At 38.3% G+C, this 11,159-nt stretch overlaps 1 long non-coding RNA gene across 1 annotated transcript; it reads right to left on the reverse strand.

The window, feature by feature from the left end:
• Positions 1–4,910: 4,910 nt before the first annotated feature.
• On the reverse strand, positions 4,911–5,730 carry LOC134475392 (uncharacterized). Its single transcript, XR_010046494.1, has 2 exons — positions 5,537–5,730; positions 4,911–5,424 (listed from the first exon to the last, which is right to left on the reverse strand). It is a non-coding gene; the product is annotated as an uncharacterized LOC134475392 (long non-coding RNA).
• Between the last annotated feature and the right edge of the window lie 5,429 nt (positions 5,731–11,159).

The raw sequence follows: 11,159 nt of genomic DNA on the forward strand, positions 1-11,159 counted from the left end.
CTTTTCCTCTCTTTTGTACAATGACAATTACATATTTTGGGTTTTGTTGCTCCCACAGTTATCACTTTTTTGGAAGAGAGTAGAACCAAATGAGACATAACAAAATAGAGTCAGTCAAATCAAAAGGGTGGACATAATAGATAATGTAAAAGCATAATACAAGGTGATCAACAATGGTTACCATAATGCCTCCCGCTATTTCTAATAGAATTGCCTATATCATCAGTTACAATAAAATTGAACAAAACAGTAAAGAACAAAACCAGCAAAACCAAAACATTGGAGACATTATAGGTCTTCAAAAGTAGATAATAGTCAATCAGAATGGGCGTCATAATGAATCCCACTATCTTCACAGCTGTTGCCTAAACTTTCGAACCTGGTACTATCAAGCAAAACAGAATAGAGGCACATCAGTCAGAACAAGATGGTGAGAGCAATACAGGGCTTTAAATCAAGATAATGGAAAGTCAAAGTGGGTTACTATAATCTATCCTGCTATTTTAAATTTATTTTTCCCTTAATTAAAAGGATAAAAATAAAAAAGTAAATAATAAAATGGAGATTGAGATAAAAGAGGGCATAACAGCAAAACAGTGCAGATCAAAACATAACCATTTAAGCAGAATAGTGTTTGACACACAAGCTTAAATACCACATTTTTTCTTATGTGAGAGATCCAATATGTAAAAAAAATTGCAAAAAAAAAGAGATAGAGGATAGGGAAAAAAAGGGGGGAAAAGTAACTGTAATCCAGCATGGACAGTATGTGTAAAAGTGTACCTTGATTTAATATAGTCATTTTATGTATTTTATATGTATTTTTTGGCCTGCTAGCTTGCTTGCTAATCTGTATATAGGATATTCAACTTTACAAGTATTTCTAAGATAACTAATGAATCTGATGGTGGCCAAAACTTTATAAGCGGAGGAGTGGAGAAGAAGGGGAAAATTGAGATCTGTTAGGGACGTGTACCAACTCCCCACAGTGAATGTAATCATTACGTACTGTAAACATAGACTACTACAAGAAATATTCAAGACTAATGGTGCCATGGCTGTACAAGCATCTGTCTGAGTACTCGCCATGAGTCTTCTTAGACACACATCTAGCAGTGAAATTGCTGTCTCATGAGTGACTCCACACACTTTGTTCAATATTATGTTTCTAAAATTCATTTGTATCTTCGTATATGCCAGTGGTTTATTTTACATTTTTATGTAAGACCCATATACCATGATTTATGTATTGATGCTATTACAGGTGGGCATCTGCTTTGTTTCCAATATAAAAATGTACCCACTAGCTGAGCGACAGTACTCCTAAGTGTGCCCAAAGCTCTGGCTTTCACCCCTCAAATAAAAAGTTCGTATAAACATTTTTGAGTATGTGTTTTAATCTAATTTTATGTGGAGGTGTAACTTTACATGCGGAGAAATACACTGACTCAGTAAAGCTATATGTTGGGTGAAGTTTAAACACATACATGCCTATATAACTCCTCACATAGCTTGAAAAATAAAATATTTCTGGGACCCCAAAAGGCTCACTAAGTCAACTTCACTAGTGCCTGAGCTCTATTTAAATACAGGCATGCAGAGTTCATTCTATGAATCCGGTTTCTTTTGTCCATTTTTTGTGTTTGTGAGATTTAGTTATATTACTTTGGTGGTAGTTGCTTATTTTGTATGGCTGTGTAAACATCCTGCCTATAAATACGACAGAATTCTTAAGTCCATTGTACTCTGGCTGGATATTTGGACTGTTTTATTGCTGGGGGCTATGAAGAATGTGTGTGCCTGGGTGTGCATCTGTGTGTGCATCTGTGTGTGTGCGTGACTTTTGAAGCATATATGGACTCAGGGCTTTTGGAAATAATGTCTGTCTAGGAATTGCTGAGTATAAGTACATTTTAGTTTAGAGATAGTGCTAAATATTTCCCTGAAGCTATTGAACCAATTTCTATTATCACCAGCAAGAAATGAAGGTTCAAGGCACCCCAAAATCTGGCCTATACTAGATATTTTCAGCCTTTTTAACAGTAGCTATTTTAGTACTGTAATCCCAGTACTCTGGGAGGTAGCGGTAAGGGGACCATATGTTTGAGCCTAATGTGAACAACTTAGAAATCTAAGGTGAAACACACATACAAACACACACACACACACAGAAGCTTGGGATGTAACTGAATGCTTAGGCCCTGGGTTTAATCCCTAATATCACATATAACACTTTCTATAGTAAATATCTTTTTATATTAATATATATATATTTATTGAGACATAGTTTACATAAATACATTTCATCACTAATGTTTTCTGTGAGTATTGATTTACCCATTTTGGATATTTTGTATAAGGGGAATCATATAACATGCAGCCTTTACTGCTTGGTACAGTTCACTTAACATAAAGTTTTCATGCTGCTCCTATGTTGTAGTGTGTGTCAGAATTTTACTCTTAAGGAGGGATAAATAGTCCATTGTGTTGTACATTTTGTTCATCTATTCATCTGCCAATGAACATTTGAGTTGTTCCTGTCTTTTGGCTACTATAAATAACATCGCTGTGAAAATAAATGTACAAATCCGTGCTTGACTCACTGCTTTTAATTATTCCTGGGTGTGCACGCAGGAGTAGAATTGCTGGATCATATGGTGGTTCTATATTAAATGTTTTGGAGGCAAAGTCACACTTTTCTGCAGCAGCTGCATGTTTTACCTTCTCGCTTTCCCCACATCCTTGCCAGCACTTATTATTATTTTTTTCTTTTTTGATAACACCAATTCTAATGATGTGTCAGTCACTTTCCCATTGCTAGGACATAATGCACTTAGAACTCAAAATGGGAGAGGTTTATTTTTGCTGATATCTTCAGTTTGTGGGCTGCTGGCTCCAAGGCAGGAAAGGCATGGTATGTGGTAGGGCCTGGCAGAAAACAACTGCTCCTCCCGTAGTGGCTCTGAAGCAGAGAAGGGAGGAGCCAGGGGTGGAGACACACCCTCCCTTCCAGGTCATGCCTCTGCTGACTCACCTCTTTTGACCAGGCACTATCTCCTAACAGCACCTCCAGCTCTGAATCCATCAATGGATGAGTCCGCTGATGAGCACAGTGCCCTCTAATCCAATCAACTTCCACGCACATGAGAATTTGGGGGAGGATATTTCAGATCTAAACCACAACAACTGGATATGAAGTGCATCTCCATGTGTTTTTGATTGGCAGTCCCTTAATTAGGGATGCTGAACATCTCTTTGTGTGTTTATTGGCTATTCTGTACACCTTCTTTGGAGAAATGAGTGTGTAAGTCCTTTGTTCAATCTTGTAAATTTTAAATTTTGTTGGCCCATGTTTGTGGTGCATAATGATTACATTTCTTGTGTGGTGTTGGCACATGTGCATGGCACGCGTCGATTCTTTTTCCAACCCCTGCCTTTTCCCTCCCATTACTCATTTTAAAATTGAGTCGTTTGGATTTTTGTTGTTGAGTTGTAATAGTTATTCATATACTTTGCGTGACAACACCATATCAGGTACATTATTTGTAAATGTTTTCTCTCATTCTGTGGGTTGCTTTTTTAATGTGTTCGTAGTCTCCTTTTTTGCAAAAATGTTACATTTTGGTGAAATTGGATTACTTTTTTCTGTTGTCGATACCTTTGCTGTCATCATCTTGTCACTTTCTTGGTAATGCTTTTGATTGTCAAAAGCATTTCATTAGGACGAGTCAATTTCCCTTTTTGATTTTGTGCTAACTGTGCAGTTTAAGAAACCATTGTGTAATTCAAGGTCACAAGGATCTAATTACTATTTACCTATTTTATTTTTATAAGGGTCTACTTTTATGTTTTCTTCTAAGAGTTTTATAACTTTAGCTTTTACATTTTGTTTTAATTTTGCTATACAAAATGTGGTAGGGATTGAAAGTCAATCTTTTGTATGGGAACCTGATTATTCTAACATGCTCTAATCAAAACAAACATTGTTTTTCCCATGTTAGCATCTTGGCACCCTCCTAAAAAAAAGTAATTGAGATTTCCAGTTTCCAATTGGATATATGAAGATCTTGGAAATCATAAGTCCTATCTTGAACAAGCTAAAGACCAGCAGCTCTTCTTGCATCTATCCGAGAAGTGAAGTTACAGGGCAAATGTCTGCTCCCAAAACTAGAGAGACAGCGGAACCCAGAGAATCACAGCTCACTGGGAACACAAACTGACACTAGTGTCAAGAATCGTTAAAAAAACCCACACAGGATAGTTGATTAAGTGTTAAAACTAAGGGTGACAAGCTTGAGAGATTCAAGATTTCTGTGCCCCTGATATCCCAGGAGGATTGCTGTGAATTCCAGGCCAGCCTAGACTGCATAGAGTTCAGGGTGAGTGTAAACTCCACAAAGTGAGAAACTGTCTCTCAAAAAACAAAAAAGACTCCTGTGTACTCAATTTTGGTGTGGGATGCACTTTCTTGAATTGTCTCTCTAAGAACTGTACCAAATTCCTAGAAAAGGAAGCAGGAAAAAAATCCACGCATTCTTCTGGGAGGAGGGGGGGAGTAGAACCATTTTGACATAGGCAGCCTGTTCTCAACCAAAGCTATTCTTAAAGGGTTAAAAGTGCTAGTTTGACTTGGGCTTGACCAAGGCCTGGCCAACCTGGTAGAAGCAAATATCCAACTCCAGGCCTCTCTAGCCTTCCTGTCTCGGAGGGCTTGATCATAACAGCAGATAACAGGAGGCCCTGAGCTGTAAACAGGAACTAAACAGGGAATGACGAGGAGAATCCTGAAAATGGGTTAGAGGCGGAGGGAGGGAGGTGGGTGTGGAGGGAAGGGCGGAAGGAATCCAGCTATGGTACACGTTGGTTCCCATTCCCCAAGGCGAATGCAAACATCGTATACTGCAAGCACATACCACTGAAATAAAATTTAATTATTTAAAGAAAATAAGGACATTAGAAGACAATTTAGTCCCTGACACAGCTACAGCAAACAATAAGCACAGTCTGCTCCCAGGCCAGGTGAATCTAAACTTACACACTGAAAGCATTTTTACCCAAGCTCCCTTTATACTTAATAGCTTATGTTCAGATTTCATAAAAACAAAGAGCCATATGATAAAGAAAAAAAATTCCACTATCTAAAAAGACAAGACAAATGGCACAACTGCACTCAGATATGGCCGAGATTTTAACATGATCAGAACAGGAATTGAAACTAAATCAGGCTGTACATGAAAAAACATAGTGTGCAGGAGCACTGCAAGTGGCGGCGGGAGGCTCTAAGAGGGGCTCAGAGGAAGGCTGCGGATCCAAAACGCCGTGCCGGGAGTGCGGACTGGATCCAGTGTGCTCCCGGTGGGCTGGACAGAGCTGCGAGGACGCTGGGCCTGCAGGCGCGCCGCTTCCTAACAGACAAGTCCGGACCTGCAGAGCAGAGAGAAAGCAAGAGTGAAAGCAATAACACACATCCGAGAGCCGTGGGACAATGACAGAAGCTGTCTGTATACACAATGGGGACCTTGAAGAAAAGACATACAGGAACTGGAGAAAGCTTTGAAGTAGTCATGGTTGACAGTTTTCTAAACTTAGTATCAGCCATCAGAGCACAGATCCAGGAATCCGCGGGAACATCCAGCAGGATGACACACGCATAACAGCATGTCACAGGCAGGCTAAGGAGAATCGGGGGAAAGGGAAAGTCTCAGAAGAATTCAAAGGAGAAAAACAACGGATCTATAGGAGACTAAAAATAAGACTTACATCAACCTTGACGTATGCACGCAAGGGGAAACGGAACCATTAAAGTGCTGAAAGAGAAACGCACCAGGCTGGAATTCAGGGTCTAGTCTACTGCAGAGCAATAGATGCACCGAGACCATCATGTTAAGTAAAATAAAGCGGACACGCAAATTTAAATATCACATGGCTTCCCTCTCTTTTTTTGCAGCCCAGAATAACACAGCAATTTATTTATTATTTTATGAAAAAATAAAATGAAATTTCACAGATAAGAGGACACAATAGTTATTATACTGTGCTCCATTTCTTCATAGTATTTAATCAGAGTACAAGCCACACCAAAAAGATTCTTACAAAAAAGCAAACAAATAATAACACAAATCTTTCTCTTCAAAGAATGATAATAAACCAGCAGTATAAATGAAACCAACTAGGCTATCTATTGAATACATTAAAACAATGGAATTTGTGGAATAAGAACTTTTTAGGCCAACAAAAATCGAGGAGCTTTACACTAGTAGACCTTGCATGAAATATTAAAATTTCATCAGAGAAACAGAAAATGATATAGATTAGAAATTTATGTCTGCTTTTTAAATAAAGAATGTTAGAGAGGGAATGACTGAAGACAATGTAAAATCCCCCACTGTCTGCACTCTAATAGATTACAGGTTGTTGGAATAATGAGACCAGCAATGTACTGGATGATTGTGACATGTGGATAACATAGCCGGAGGTATGTGGGCTGCCTGCGAGATGGCATAGCACTATTGGCGAGTGGGTTTAGCTTAGCTGTAAATGCGCATTCCAAATACCAGTATGCTCACAGAGGTGCACAAGGTAGTATAACTCATGTGTAAGAGAGCAGAGAAGCCGGGCGTGGTGGCTCATGCCGGTAATCACAGCGCTCGGGAGGCTGAGGCAGGAGGATTGTTGTGAGTTTGAGACCAGCCTGGCAACAAAATGGGGTCAAGGCCAGCCTGAGCTGCACAGCCAGAAGATGTTTGAAAAATGTAAAAAAGAGAGAGAGAGAGAAAGAGAGAGAGAGACACAGAGAGACAGACAGACAGAGAGAGACAGAGAGAAAGAGAGAGACAGAGGGAGAGAGACAACAGGCAAAGAGACAGAGAGGCAGAGAGAGACACAGAGAGAGGAAATGGAATCTCACAATGCTTGGTTAAACCCAGAGGGAGGAAAAAAAAGCAATAGATAGGAAACACTTACAAACATGATCAATGTATCCCAAACGATATAAAAAATCACTGAAACCCGAAGGGTTTAAAGCATCAATTAAATAACAGAGCTTGTGCATTAAAGGAACAAGACTCAACTGTATGTTCTCTACAAGAAACTCATGCTAAGTATAAAGAAGACATTAAACAACATACTTCTAAATATCTTATGGGCCATGTAGTTGTCAAAGAAATTAAAAAAAAAATATTTTTAAAGAGAAAAAACCCCAGAAAAATCAAGAAGCAAACAAAAAACAATGAAAGCAAAATGACGATGACAGCAGCAACAACAACCACAAACAAGATTTAACAATGATTGTTATATTACACATTGTTATCTTCAAAATGTTTGCTCAGGCTACCAGATACAAGGATGCAAGTTTGATCAAACAATAAAATTTCCCTTTGTGCAGTTTCTGTTTTGCTATATTTAGTGTAATTTTTGGATCTTATTTACTCTTTCAGGTTTTTAAACTAGTAAGACAATTTGGTGTTTACACAAGCAAGTCTAATTTATTTCATTTATGAGTATGGTTTCCAGTTGTACCCATTTACTTACAAAAACCTCAAATTTATACTTATTTTTTTTCCATGCAGCACATGGGCTTTTAAGGTTTATGCTTCTTTATGGCTGTGTAGTACTCCATTATGTACAAATACCACATCTTTTTTACCCATTCTTCAGTGGATAGTCATTTGGGTTGTTTCTAGGATTTAGATATTACAAATTGTGCTACTTACACATGGCTACACATATATCATTGTGGTATTTTCAGTGCTTCTGGGAAGACCCCAGAAGAGGAATAGCTGTGTAGAATGAAACCTCCAACCCTAATTTTTTGAGGAATCTCCATATTGATTTCCACAGTGATTGTACCAATTGATACTCCCATCAACAATGGAGAAGGGTTCATTTTTCCCCACAGTCCCACCAGCATTTGTTATTGGTTAATTTCTTGATGTTAACCATTTTTTCTGGAGTGAGATAATATCTCAGTGTAGTTTTAAATTTTATTTCTCTAATTACCAATGATGTTGAACATTTTTTCATATATTTATCTGCCATTTGTATTTCTTCATCTGGGAATTGTGTATTCATCTCAGATACCCATTTTTGGATTGGGTCTTTAAATTTGGGGGGCCAGATTTATTTATTTATTTATTTATTTCAATTGTTTATGTGTTCTAGATAAAAGTACTTTGTCTGAGGGACAGTTGGAAAAAAACGTTTTCCCAATCTGTGGGTTTTCTTTTAACTCTGTTGGTGATTTCTTTACATGTGCAAATACTTTTTAATAAGACTGACAGGTTTTTGCTCACATGAATCTTCCAAGTCATCATGGCAGAGATCTAACATGGTGAGGAGACCACAAAAAGACCCCTTGTCACACTTCTTCCTGACCCAAAATAGACTTCCTACCTTCCACATGCACCAAGAACCTTCCAATCCCCAGATAAAACATTACCCAGATCCACCATCACCAGCTGACTTAGGTCCACCCCAGTGTTGTCTCAGACTGAGTGCGAAAATACTCAAGAAACATGAGATCCAAGGGTTAATTCTTTGACATACTTCCTGTGCAGTTTGGTTTTTGTTTATGAACCATCGGCCTACCCTGGTATCCATGAGATTTCTACCTACGTTGTCTTCTAGTAGGTTGAGTGTTTCTGTCTTAATGTTTAGATCTTTGATCCATTTTGATTTTAGCTTAGTTCATGGTGATAGGAATGGGTCTAGTTTAAGACTTTGGCATGTAGAAAGCCAGTTTTTCCAACAGCACTTATTAAAGAGGCTTTCTTCCAGTGAACTTGTTTGGCCCCTTTATCAAAGATAAGGTGGCCAAGTATGTCTGTGTCTTCTGTTCTGTTCCATTGATCCTCAGGCCTGTTTTTTCTTTTTTGCCAGTATCATGCTAGTTTTATTATAGCAACTTTGTAGTATAATTTCAAGTCAGGTATTGCGATGTCTCTTGTCTCACTTTTGTTGCCCAGGATTGCATTTGCTATAAAAATATTTTGAGTTAAACAAAAATGCAACTGCAAAAATTTGTGAGAGCCAGAAAAATGTTTCAAGCCTATAATCCCAGCACTCAGGAGGCTGAGGCAGGAGGGTTGCTGCAAGTTCAAGACCAGCCTGGCTGCAAAGTGAGTTCTGACTGCATAGTGAGACCTGTGTCACAAAGATACAAACAGAAAAAATGCAAGATACAGTAAAAGTAGCGGGCAGGAGGAAATTTATTGTTTTTATGTATTTATTAGGAAACATGATCTGAAGGAAACAATTGAAGCTTCCTCTTTAGGAAACTAGAGAAAGATCAATATAAGCCAAAATCAAGTAGAAGAAAAGAATTAAGAGGAGAACAGAAATCAATGACATTGGAAACAGGAAACTGATAGGGAGAATCAATTAAAATAAAGCCCTCAATTATTAGAAAGTATTTCTGAGAAAGCACAGATATTGTACTTCTTTGACAAAGGCTTTAAATCTTTTATGTTAAATATTTTCAAAGAACTAAAGGGAAACTGTCTGCAGAACAAGAGTATGAACATGAAGTCTCACCAAAATGAGTGTCAATAAAGAAATAGGAATAGAAATACTAGAAAATAAAACTTCTGGAATTGAAAAATATAATACATGAAATTAAAAATTCCCCCAGGAACCTCAAAGCAGATCTTGAAAAAAGACAGAAGAAATCAGAAAAATTGAACAATAAACTGAGATTATTCAGTCTGAGGAACAGAGAAAAAAGAATTTTAAAAGTTAACAAATCTGTAGCGGCCTGTGGGACACAATCGAGAATGCCAGCAAATGAGGGGCCAGAGGGGACCTGTCTTAGGTCACCTTGCTCCTAAACCAGGCCGCCCCAGCTGGCCAGTTTAGGAGGAGCGAGCGGACTGCGAACTTGTTGCTGAGTTTCCTGGAGCGGGGAGGAGCCTCATGGCCTCATGTGGAGAGTAGGAGGGGCAGAAGGGACACAGGCCAGGCCCAGCCTTTGCCTGGGAGGGACTGAAGCTCCCTCCCAAGCGAGAAGCCTTTGGGGGCTGTCTTTGCAGTTCCCATTTTATATTAGTACATAATAATCCCATTCCTTGTGGGGAGTTGGTACGTGTGCACAACACAACTTTAATTCTTTCCTACCCTCTTTCGTCCTCTCTGTTCCCCCACCTCCCAGCTCTTGGTTCCCTCCCCTTTTGAGAAAGAGTTATTTCCCTGTTTCCTATTATCTTTTATTTTTCTCTTTATTTCTATGTTGAGTTTGTTGTGTAGTAGAAACCATAGGATAGATAAGCTTGTATGTCAGATTTATTTCCCTTAATAGTCTCCATTTTCCTACAAATGACTCAAATTTATCCTTCTTCATGGAACAGTAGTACTCCATGTGTATAAGTACCATATTTTCTTTAACCATTCATCTATTGATGGATATATAGGCTGCTTTCAAGATTTAGCTACTACAAACTGTGCTGCTAGAAACATGGGTATGCAAATACTACTATAATATGATATCTTTAACTCTTTGGGGAAGATATCTAGAAGGAGTAAGTTGGGTCAAGTGGGATTTCTAATTTTAGTTTTTTTGGGGGAATATCCATACTGATTTTCATATTGGTTGTAATAGTTTACAATTCCACCAACAGTTAAGGATTCAGTTTCCCCCACAGCCGTGACAGAATTTGTTATTTTATTTTTTTGTGATACCAATGATTGAACTGGTGATCTCGTGCTTGCCAGGCAGGTGCTTCCACTGCTGAGCTAAACCTCTGATCCCTTGTTATTTCATTTTTCGATGACTTCCATTCTTTCTGGAGTAAGGTGGAATCTCAGTATTGTTTTACTTTGCACTTCTCTAATGGCTCAAGATGTTAAGCATTTTTCATGTATTTATTGGCCGCTTGTACGTCTGTGAAGTGTCTATTCATTTTGATTGCCCATTTTTTTTGATGGGGTCTTTTATTGTAGGAGGGTCTATTTTTTTGAGTTCTTTATATATTCTACATATTATTCTTCTGTCTAAGGAGTAGCCAGTGAAAACTTTTTCTCTTTTAGTAGGTTGTCTCTTAAGTCTGTTATTTGTTTCCTTCTCTATGCAGAAGGTTTTTAATTCACTCCCATTTGGTGGGTCTTGGTGTTATTTCTCATACATTTAGAGTTCTACTCAAAAAGTCCTTGCCTATGACTATGTCTTC

This window comes from Cavia porcellus, unplaced genomic scaffold (assembly GCF_034190915.1).
Source record: "Cavia porcellus strain 051 isolate PalLab524CR breed Dunkin Hartley unplaced genomic scaffold, mCavPor4.1 scaffold_3, whole genome shotgun sequence".
Classification (NCBI taxonomy): Eukaryota; Metazoa; Chordata; class Mammalia; order Rodentia; family Caviidae; genus Cavia; species Cavia porcellus.